Source organism: Hemiscyllium ocellatum, chromosome 1 (assembly GCF_020745735.1).
Source record: "Hemiscyllium ocellatum isolate sHemOce1 chromosome 1, sHemOce1.pat.X.cur, whole genome shotgun sequence".
In the NCBI taxonomy this organism is placed as follows: domain Eukaryota; kingdom Metazoa; phylum Chordata; class Chondrichthyes; order Orectolobiformes; family Hemiscylliidae; genus Hemiscyllium; species Hemiscyllium ocellatum.
The window spans coordinates 75,108,398-75,120,989 of NC_083401.1; the positions used below are offsets into that span (position 1 = coordinate 75,108,398).

A 12,592-nucleotide genomic window follows, 5' to 3' on the forward strand; every position below is an offset into this window, starting at 1 on the left:
GTCTAAAGATTTAAAGAACCTTTAAAACTAAATTCAAATTAAAGCAATAAACAACAAGGAGATGAGGACACATCTGGTTAAGGTCAACATGGAAATTAGGTTTAAGGATAGGTCAGAACTGGTAGAGGCAGACATTTTATGGGGATATTTCAGAACTCTCAACAAAGATACATTACAGTGCGAAAGACAAATGCTATAAGAAAAGGGACAACTTTGTTGATATGTACTCAGGAGAGTTTCTCATATCAGCATGTCAAAGGTCCAACAAAGGACAATGCAATGCTGGTCCTAATTCTGGAGAATGAAGCCAGATAGGTATTCAAGGTCCCCCTCTCATTTATCTCCCCACTCTGCAGACACCCTGCCTCTATTGCTGATTAAGGACTTTTGCCTGAAACATCGATTTTCCTGCTCCTCGGATGCTGCCTGACCTGCTATGCTTTTCCAGCACCACTCTAATCTAGACTCTGGTTTCCAGCATCTGCAGTCCTTGTTTATACCTCTGATAAAGACAATTGTCCTGTCTACCTCCTTAATCACTCCATTAACTGTCATGGATCTGTGGACAAGTACGCACAGATCCCTCTGTTCTGCTGAGCAGCTTGGTGTCCTGCTAATCATTGTTTACTCCTTTGTTTTGTTATTTCTTCAAAGAGCATCACCGCACCTTATCAGAGTTAAATTCCGAGTGCCGCTGATCTACTCGTCTGACCAATCTGTCTATATTCTCCTGTAACCTAAGACCTTCTTCCTCACTGTCAACCATCTGACAACCTTATTGTTATCTGTCAACTGACTTATTAGTTGCCCCACAGCATTTTATCCTATATCACAAGGGGTATAAATAAGGTGAATGGCAGGTGTGATTTCCATAGGGTTGGGGATTTCTGGATTGGGAGCATATTTTTTTTTAGGTGAGAGGAGAAATATTTAACAACGACATGAGTGACAATTTCTTTTTTACATAGTGTTTGATGCGCAGAACATAATTCTGGAGGAAGTGGCTGATATGGGTATAGTTACAACGTTTAAAAAATGTTTGGAGAATTAAGAACATAAAATGTTTGCAGGGGTATGGGCCAAGTGTAGGCAGATTGGAGGAGTTTAGTTTGGGATTATGGTCAGCATGGACTGGTTGGAACAAAGGGTCTGTTTCTGTGCTGTATGACTATGAGTTAGACAGATTTTTGGGATTCTGGGAGACAGGTAGAAAAGTAGTTTTAAGGCAGGATTTAAATTAGCCATGATCTCAATGAGTGGCTCAGCAGGTTCAAAGAACTTAATGACCTACTCTTACTTCATATGATCTTGTTGAAATCTGGTTTTAATGGAAATTGACTGAACGATAAAGATTGGGTAGGTCATGAAGACCCACCTCCCTACTCTACTTCAAGTAATGTTATGGGATCTTTCAATTCTAATTGAGGGAACATTACATCCAAAAGATGGAAGCAGTTCAGGCTGTGCTAAACTTCCTCTGAACTGCATATAAATTTTAGCCTTGATGTGTTCAAATTTCTGGAGTGGTAATTGAATCCACAACCTTCATTGAGACTGGATTGAGACCTCTTCAGAAATGAGTGTGTTATTCTGAGCCAGAGCTGAAGCCGAAACACATCTTCAGATTCATTATCCACTAATTCAAGTACTACTAACTACTGGCTTAATTCCATCCTGGAATTGACTGTTAAAAATTAACCTGGCTTTTATCCAAAATAATATTAAATGTAAAATTCCCCATCAAAAGTTATTCACACATTTCACTCCAGTCTGTTCACATTAATGATCACCTCAGCAATAAAACCAGATAAACTTCTTACAGAACAAAATTACTTCCAAATCATCCTCATTCAACACACAAATACAATAAAATAGTCCTGGATAGTATTCTCAATTTGATCATTGCTAATTTAAAGACAGCAAAAATTGAACTGAGCATTGGCCAAATGGTCAAAGGAATAAGGAGCTTAGCCATATGGACGAGAAAGGTCAGCTTCTGCTGAATTCGTTTATTTCAGCCAAGTTACATGACGTCAGGAGTCAGTAATAATGGGATATAGCTAGCCCCAGTGTCGAGAGTGTGGTGCTAGAAAAGCACAGGTCAGGCAGCATTCGAGAAGGAGGATAATCGACGTTTCAGGCATAAGCTGCTGCTTCTGCATTTCACTTTAAATCTATGTCTTTCACCCTTGTTGCTTTTAGAAGTGGGAACAGCTTCCCTCTATTCTGTCTGCCAATGATTGAAGTTTCTCATTCCTGGAACGATGCATACAAATTGCTCTGATCTCTTGACAACATATTCACATCTTTTCTATAATGTAGTACCTCCACCAGCTGAGGTCGAGCAAGTGTCTTGTACAAGTTTAACCTTATCTCCTTGCCTTTTCATTCAGTGTCTCTATCAATATAGTCAATGTAGGCTTTCAGGCCAATCATCCCAGCCCAGAAAACTGCTGCTGTAGATACTAAAGGCAATATTCTAGATCCAACCATCTTCATCTACTTCAACAATGACCCTTTTATCAAAAGGTCAAAAGTGGAGATGTTCATTTATGTTTGCCTGTATGTTTAGTTCTGTTGACAACTCCTCAGACACTATATTGATTTTCACATCGTCCATTTCCCTTTCTTTCCTTGACCTTTCCATCACAATTTTGGGAATAAGCAGTCCACTGTCATCCACTACAAAGCCACCTTCTCTTCAGCTCTTTCCACCCCATTCTCCCAGCTCCTTTGCCTATGTTGTACTTGTTCAGACGATGACCCCTTCCAAAACAGCGCTGCTGACATGGTTTCTTTCCTCCATAACCATGGTTTCCCGCCCACTTCAGTTGACAGGGGCCCTTGACTACATCCAACCAGCCCCTTCCGCCCTTGTCCCTCCACATCAGTCAATAGCATAATCGGGTCCCCCAGCTCTCACTTTCCATCCCTCCAACCTTTGCATTCAAAGGATCATTCACAGCCATTTCAGATAACTCCAGCAGAACACCACCACCAAACACATCTTCCCCTCACTCTACAACTGCATTTTGCAGGGATCGTTCCCTCTAGGACAGCCTGGTTCATTCCTCAACGGCCCACACCACTACCCCCTTCTCCACCTGCCCCTTCAACACCTCCCTGCTCACCATCCAAGGGCCAAAATAATCTTTCCAGGTGAAGCAGCATTTCACCTGTACCTCCTCCAATTTTATATATTATATGTGCTGCACCCAATGTGGCCTACTCTACGTTGGAGAAACCAAACAAACTGGATGACCGCTTTGCAGAACATATCCAATCCATGCGCAAGCATGACCCCGGTCTTTCCACGCCAGTCATTTTAACATAGTGTCCTGCTCATTGGCTCACTTATCTGTCCTCGCCATGCTGTAATGCTTTAGCGAATGACAGTGAAAATTGAAGGAGAAACTTCGCATCTTCAAACTAGATACTTTACAATCCTCTTGACTCAATATTGAGTTCAACATCTTCAAACTATGAACCCATTACTTCCCTTTCTATCAGCTTTGCTTGTTCATTCTGCCACCATGTCCTCTCTCCCCTTCCTCCATTGAAGTGAGACTGGCTCTTCTTTCCAGTCTGGCAGTTGGGCACACTATTGCTTCGCCATTGTCATATTCCAATCACTAACAACATCCTTTCTCCCCCAGCACTCCAACTTCCCCTTGCCTACTACTGCATAAATATTACCCCCTCCACATTTGACCTCAGCTCTGAAGGAGAGACATCTGGACTCAAAAGATTAGCTTGCTTTCCCTCCATGAATGCTATCTGACTTGCTGTGATCACCAGCTTTTTTTTTTGTTTTCGGTTGAGATGCCAGCATCTGCAGTAGGTTGTTCTTAGCCTTTCTTGACTGCTCTCTCCATCCGACTTGCCACCTTCAGTGATCGCTGCAGAGATACATCCAACTATCTCTGCTCATGCACTCCCTTTAGAATTGCACCCATTATTTTGATTTGGTTTTCAATATTCTTTGTACCAAATGCATCCTTGCCAAAGATCTTTTGAAATTTCACAATGCTCACCTCGCAGTTTACAACTCTGCCTTGTTTCATGTATCCTGCATATCAAAATCCCTATCATTAACATAAAACCAAGAAAAGCAAGGACTCCAATATGACTACTACACAAATCTTCCTCCAGCTCAAAAAATATTCATTGAAAATTACTCCCCATTTCCTATCACTCAACCAATTTTATATCCAGATTGCTACTGTCCCTTTACACCATGACCTACAACTTGCCTGAAGTCTCACATGGAGAAGTAGTTGTAACTAACAACAGAAATAGGCTAATTATTTTACTCAAAAGCATTACACCAATTCATCATGCACCCAAAACTTTAGAATTGGACTTTGAGAATTCTGACTACCACAAAATTTCAGCACATAAGTCAGTGTCATAGAATTTTACAGCATGGAAACAGACACTTCAGATCAATCAGTCCATGCTGAACACAATCCCCAACTAAACAAGACCTAGCTGCCTGCATCTGGACTATATCCCTCCAAACCTTTCCTACTTATGCACTTACTTAAGTATCTTTGAAATATTGTAATTGTGACCGCATCCACCACTTCCTCAGGAAGTTCATTCCACACGCTGGTGTAAAAAATTGGCTCCTCATATCTTTTTTAAATCTCACCTTAAAAATATGTCCCCTAGCATAGGAAAATACATCTACCATTAACCCTGTCAATACCCCATGATTTTATAAATCTCTTTGACCTCTCAACCTCCTATGCTCCAGTGAAAAAATATCCCAGCCTCAGTATTTAGAGTAGTAGAAAAGGAACACTTATTACTAGTGCAAATAAAACAATGGATTATGAGAAAACTTATTCAAACAAATGATTAGATTATGGCTGACCTGCAATGAACAGGATGAGTGCAGAAGGCTGTGTTGTTAGCTTGATGCTAGGGCTTACGACAGCATCTACTCCGGGCAAGAAAAAGACCTGCAGTGGGAGGACCCAATTGTGAGCAGTTTTGGGCCCTACATCTAAGGAAGGATGTGGTGTTTGATGGCATCCAGAGGTGCTTAACAAAAATGATCTTGGACATGAAGGGCTTGTCATATGAGGAGTGGTTGAGAACTCTAGGTCTGTACTTGATAGAGTTTAGAAGAAGGTGGGGTGGGGAGGATTTAACTAAAATTTATAGAATACCGAGAGGCCCGGACAGAATGGATGTCTAGACGATGTTTGCACTAGTGGGAGAAACTGGGATCCAAGGGCATAACATCAAAGTGAAGGACATACCCTTAGAACCAAGACAAGTAGGAATTTATTCAGTCAGAAGGCAGTGAATCTGTGAAACTCATTGCAACAGAAGGCTGTGCAAGCCAAGTCATTGAGTGTACTTGAGACAGAGATTGATAAGTTCTTGATTAGTAAAGGGATCAAAGGTTATGGCAGAAGGCAGGAGAATAGGGTTCAGAAACATATCAGCTATGATCAAATGGCAGAGCAGATTTCATAGGCTGAAAGGTCTAATTCTGCTCCTGTACATTATGGTAACTTATCTTCGTGTACGAGGTATGCACTGATCAAACAAATAGGTTTTGTATGTGGAGCATTTGAAAAGCATGAGCAATTTGACATTGGATCAGTAAGATTAGACGGATTAATGCATGGGCCGGATAATCTACATCCCAGGGTAATAAAAGAGGTGGTCATCGAAATACTGAATTAAAAATCACACAACACCAGGTTATAGTCCCACAGCTTTAATTGGAAGCACACTAGCTTTTGGAGCGCCGCTCATTCATCAGGTGGTTGTGGCGCTCTGAAAGCTAGTGCTTCCAATTAAACTTGCTGGTCTATAACTTGGTGTTGAGAGATTTTTAACTTTGTACACCCCAGTCCAACACCGGCATCTCCAAATTGATCGAAATACTGGATATGTTGATTGTCATCTTCCAAAATTCTGTAGATTTTAAAACAGTTGCAGGAAATTGGGAGGATGGAAAATGCAACCCCACCTATATATGAAAAAAAACGAGAGAGAGAGAAAAGCTGGAAATTACAGCCCAACATCATCTGTCACAGGGAAAATGTTGGTGTTTATTACGAAGGCTGCATTGGCGAAGCTCTTGTAAAATATGAAGGGGATTACACAAAGTCAAGATGGATTTATGAGAAGGAATTCATGTTTGGCAAAGTTAAAGTCTTTTTTTAAGAAGGAAATTGCTAGTTTAATGGGTGAGGTAGGACCATATAATGTGGCCTGCTTGGATTTTCAGAAAGTTTTTGATAAAGTCCCACATATGAGGTTAGTGTGCAAAATCAAGGCACATGGGGGTTGGTGGTAGTACACTGGCATGGATTGAGACAGGAAACAAAGTAGGAATAAATGGGTTGTTTCAGAAGGTAGTGATAAATGGGATGCATCAGGTACCAGTGCTTGGGTCCAGTTATCTACAAAAAAACAATGATTGGATAAGAGAATCAAATATAATTTTTCAAATTTTGCTGCCTAAGGAGGAAAATAAGTGGTGAGGAAGACAAAGTTAGGCTTCAGGTTGACTTACGCAAATTGAATGGGTGGATAAATACATGGTACATGTAGAATAATGTAAAGAAGCATGAAATTGCCCACTTCGATAGAAAAAAAACAGAACACCATTATTAATTAATATGCCAGTGTAGTAAATGGTGATAGATTGGGACTGTTGGTGTATGAAGGGACCTGGGTGTCTTCGTACACAGTTCATTGAAAGCGAAATACACAACTGCAGCAAGCTATTAGAAAGGCAAATGGTATATCAGCCTTCACCACAAGTACAGGATAAGGAAGTCCTACTGCATTGCACATAGTCTTGTGAGACCACACCTGAGGTGCTGTGTGCAGTTTTGGTCTCCTTACCCAAGGAAAGATATACTTTCCATGGTGGGTATACAGTCAGAGCTTACCAGACTGATAGTTTTATGATATGAGAGAAGATTGAGTCATCTGGACTATATTCACTAGTGTTCAGGAGTATGAGAGGAGATCTTGCAGAAACACACAAGCTTGTGACAGGGCAGGCTGGACAGGGTGCAAGAAACTGTCTGGAAGCAGGGAGTTCACAATAAATGGTTCCCTCAGGATACATACAGGCCATTTTGGACTGAAATGAGAAGTTTCTTCATTTGAGACGTGCGGACGTATGAAATTCTCTATCACAGAAGGCTTTGGAGACTAAGTCATGGAATATGTTTAAGAAACAAATAGATTGCCAGAGTGCAAAGTTACCAATGGGTATGGGCAGAGAGCATGGAATATGGCATTATGATAGATCATTTGTTATCACGTTGAATGTTAGTGCAGGCTCAATCAGCCAAATGGCCTATTTGCACAAATATATGAAATAGAAACAGAAGTGTCCCATTCAAACCCTTGAGCTTGCCCTGTCATTCACTAAGATCATAGCTAATCTAACTTTGTTTAGAGTTCCACATTCCTATCTACTCCAGTTACTAAAAATAATCTAACACTGCTTAAAAATATTCAATCACCTTGTACAGGAAAGCTCCAAAAACCTACAAACATCAGAGAAAATTTCTTCTTATCCCTTTAATAAAACTATGAGTCCCATTTGTAAATTAGTGCCCCCGATTCTGGAACCATCCTTTCCATATCCACCTGGTCAAGACCATTCACGATCTTACATATCTCAGTTAAGTCACCCCTTCCTCTTCTAAATTCCAGCAGAAACTCCCCAGCCTATCTAATCCAACGTCATAACAACCCACTTATTCCATGTATCAACCTGGTAAACCTCCGTTGAACTGCTTCAAATGCATTTACATCCTTCTATTAATAAGGGGGCAAAATTGTGCATAGTATTTGAGAACAGTCTCATCAATGCCTTACATAACTGAAGCTTAACACCCTTACTTTTGTTATCACTTCCTTTTCTAATAAAGCATCACATCTCATTAGGCTTATTTATTACATGCTACACCTGCTTAGTAAGTGTCTTTTGCATTAGGACACCTAAATTCTTCTGCATTTGGCATAATGTGATCCATATTCATTTAGCACTTTTTACTGTTTATGATGAGTTCTTCGCATGGACTGTCACTGTCAATGAATGCAGATTTTGGTCAAGCTATTCTTTGGTTTCGTCCAGAATATCATCAGCATACAATTCCATGAATGTTTTCTTTAGTTCTACCCATACGCTGTTGCAAAGGGTCGTGACTGACTGACGGACTGAAAACTAGTCTCTGGAAGCAATATCTTTCAAATGAAGAGCATAAAGTTGAGAGTTCTTAAGATTTCTTTGCCAAGTGAATCAATTGCTATCCATCATGCCATCAAATTTGGTAAATAATTTACCCCCTGTGAATTTGGAATTAAATTCTGCTAAAATCGGAATTTTAAGTGGGCATGGGTATCTTTGGTCCAAGCACATCTGTTTGTGTCTTTTTTTTAAAACTTCCAGGTAACAAAACTCTTCGAGTTAGTGTATCAGTGTACGCATGGATGATGCCATTATATTTCATAGTACACTCTTAAGCTTTGTTGTATGTGAACACTGCATTTTCTGAGAGGGAACTGCTTCTATTCTGAGATGCAAAAGCTGGGTAAAGGCTTTCGAACCCTGCAGCAATGTTGCAATCATGCTGTAGAGCAGCTCTTCACTGGTCATAATTGCAGTCAGCTATGAGATGAAGAGAAGCACATATACAGAATAGTATTTCAATAATATAACAGTAAAATTAAATTCCAGTATTCTTTGATTACATGTAGTAGATTTGATTTCAATGTGCAGTTAACAGTCCTATAAGGAATCCTGAATTTAAAGGCAATTCTTGACTTTACCTTCATTTCAATAGATCTTGAATCATGAATATGGACATAAAACCACACAACAAAATACAGCATGGCCATTAAAGTCTCCTATGCCGATGATTATGCATAGCTGTAGCAAGTACTAAACTAATTCACTCTTCATCTCTTCTGCAGGACATGTTTTGTTGATTTCCTGAATGGTCATGCTATAATTGCTAGTCCAACGTGTCTAGCAGGTGGAATATTGTGTTATGGGAGAATTATCATAGTTACATTTCATTGTTAATGTATCAATGCAAGGACCAAGTGATCAATTATACAAGACTATAAGACATAGGAGCAGAAATTAGGCCATTTGGCACATCGAGTCTGCTCTGCCGATCAATCATGGCTGATAGGCTTTTCAACTCCATTTTCCTGCTTTCCCCCCAGAACCTTTAATCCCTTTGGCAATCAAGAACTTATCTACCTCTGTTTTAAACATACCCAATGACCTGGCCTCCGCAGCCTTCTGTAGCAATGAATTGCACAGACTCACCACTCTCTGGCTAAAGAAGTTTCTCCTTATCTTGATTCTAAAGGATCTTCTCTTTATTCTATGGCTGTGCCCTCAGGTCCTCGTTTCTCTTGCCAATGGAAACATCTTCCCAACATCCACTCTGTCCAGGCCGGTCAATATTCTGTAAGTTTCAATCAGATCACACCTCGTTCTTCCAAACTTCATTGAGTATAGTCCAAACGTCCTCAAACGTTCCTCATATGCAATCAACTATGCTGTTATAGATTGCATAATTGAGTTACAAAAGAAAATTGAGGTATATATCCTCAGAACTCTGGTTGAATGATTAGAGAAACTTCTATGTTCACCTCAATCAGAAGCACGTTTTTAACAATTATCTTTGGGTATGTGATGTTAATCATGTCAAAAGCCTCTGATTATTTGACTTTGCCAACACATTGTGCTCCATTCATAATGTAGAAGAGGTGTTCATCTTCTGGTTGAAGTTTCACTTCCAGTTGCATCCTGCTGAAAACCTCATGTGCCTGTGCATATTCGGGCCTCTGGTTGCAACTTTGGAACCAGATTTCTGGCATCAGTTAGCCCAGTGTAATTGTGCACTGCATGATTCACAAAGCTTTATTAAGCAGGACAACATCATGGTGAATGTAAGAGAAAATACTTCCCACACAATTAGCTTGATTTCTGCATCCTGACAACTGTGTCAATAATGGGAACTGCACCTAATACAAATAGATCATGTGCCTCTGCAAAAGTTCCATTTCTTCTGTTACCTTTTAGTTGAAATCGTAACTTTTCCTTTTCTGAAGATCCTTTTTGAGAGCTTTGATGGATGTGAAAGCTACAGCCATCTCCATTATTCATTCAAATAGTACAATCTCTGAGAAAGCACCATCCTCACCCTTGTCATCGCACCTGCTGATACACTGACCAATTAATTCATTTATTTGTTATCTATAAGACCTAACTTCTGGGTGGTGATTGTTAAAATTCATTTTTATGCTAAACTGAGCCATCAGCATTTCCCATAGCTTAGCAGGGTCTCTCCGGTTACATGGAAAGATACCAAGAGAAGGAAGAATGGAAATTATGGCCAGCAGCACCAGTCATGATCTTGCACTTTTCTGAAGATAACCAGTTGGAGCCAGAGCACTATAGAATTGCACATATAATATTCTTTGATTAAAAAAAGTATTAATCTAGCAATGAAGAATCAACAGAGGAAGCGTGTCCCACTGTCATTATTCCAGCAAAGCAGCCTGGGAAGAGTACCAAAAAGTGACACACAACTAGAGGAAGCAGCTAATTGGGTGACTAAACAGTGGTCGAGTATTTATTTGATTTTTTATTGCTTACAGTTTGAGCAGATTAGATTGGATTCCCTACAGTGTGGAAACAGGCCCTTTGGCCAACAAGTCCACACTGACCCTCTGAAGAGCAACCCACCCAGACCCATTCCCCTACACCTAACACTATGGGCAATTTGCATGACCAATTCACCTGACCTGCACATCTTTGGACTGTGGAGGAAACCGGAGCACCCAGAGGAAACCCACACAGACACGGGGAGAATGTGCAAACTCCACACAGGCAGTTGCCTGAGGCGGGAATTGAACCTGGGTCCCTGGCACTGTGACGTTTGTAAGGACAATAGTGCAGAGGTCCAGAGAAGAAGGATTAATATTATTTGATCATAAAGGCACTCTAAGAATTTAATTTGAAGTCACAGAAGGAGTGCTGAAGGCTAAGGTGTACTCTTCTTGCTCTACATGGGATGTTGGACACAGTTCCAATGCCTGGGAACAGAACATGTGCAAGAACTGTCTCCAACTGCAGCTCCTGGAATGAGATATGTTATCAAGTTATAGTTATAGAGATGTACATAACGGAAACAGATCCTTCAGTCCAACTCATCCATGCCGACTGGATATCCTAAATTAATCTAGTCCCATTTGTCAGCACTTAGCCTATATCCCTCTAAACCCTTCCTATTCATGTACCCAATGAGATGAGTTTTAAAATGTTATAATTGCACCAGCCTCTTGCACTTCCTCCAGCAGCTCATTCCATACATGCACCACCTTTTGCATGAAAACTTTACCCCTTAGGTCCCTTTTAAGTCTTTCCCTCTCACCCTAAACCTATACCCTCAAGCCCTGGAATCCCCCAATCCAGGAAAAAGACTTTGTCTACTAACCCTATCAATGCCCCTAATGATTTTACAAGATCACCCCTCAGACTCAGACACTCCAGGGAAAACAGCTTCAGCCTTGTCTCAACACTACCAGTATTTTGTCCTAAATTAAATCATTCAAACTATTCTTTCCAACAACAAGCATAAGTAATTATACTTATTTAGTTAATGTTAGTTAATTTTCCACGGTTCATGTTAGCAATATATTTTAACAGAAGAACAATTAGACATCATATATAACAAAGGATAGAATCAGATTTAGGAGAGACAGACCTGGGATATTCATATGCGCATGTTATTGAAGGTGGCAGGTCATAATGGAAAAGTGGTGAACAAGCATAGGAGATCCTAGGATTTAGAAACAGGCGCAAACAAAGTCTGAAAACAAAGACTAAAAGCTGTGAAGAAATGTGTGGTAAAGTTGGAGAAAAGTTCTAGGGATAAAGCATCAGTTATAAGGATGGATTGAAGAAATTAGTTGGAGGGGTTGGTTCCCTTTGAGAAAAGACAGTTGACCTAAAATTTGAAAGAAGTATTAAAATCACAAAAGGTCTGAACAGAATGGTTAAGGACAAACTATTCAGGTTGTTGGAAGGGCTGAGAACCAGAGAACACCAATTTAATAGGCCAACAGCAAAAATACTAAAGATGACACCAAAAATAGAAAACTTTTCTTTGCCAAGACACTGTATGATTAGGATCTGGAATGTATGAGAAAGTACGGTAGAGGTAGTTTCAAAACATGATCTTTATTGTAAGTTAACAAATACTGGAAGCAAAAATATTTGCAGACCAGGAAAGGGTATGAGATCACCTTGCTCTTGCAGCAAAGTTGGCACATCAGGCTGAACTGTCTCGTGCACTGCTGACTGTTCTATAATTGATGAAACTTGGAGGATGCAATTATGTTGAAAAAATACAAACTTTAAGTTGGAGAAGCAACAGTGATGTGGCATGGAAGGGAATGCCAAACAATTTCTTTGCAAACTATGGAGCAGCTCTTTTTGATTCAAAAAAATATGAGGCCATCCATTAAAACACTTTAACTATTAGCTTAAGTGTGGAGTAAATGGTCACAGGCCATTAAT

General features: G+C 40.1%; 1 protein-coding gene across 2 annotated transcripts in view; it reads right to left on the reverse strand.

The window, feature by feature from the left end:
- The window catches only part of LOC132811253 (ADP-ribosylation factor-like protein 15), a 294,790-nt gene that overhangs the window by 136,928 nt on the left and 145,270 nt on the right, over positions 1 to 12,592 (reverse strand). The window lies entirely within an intron of this gene.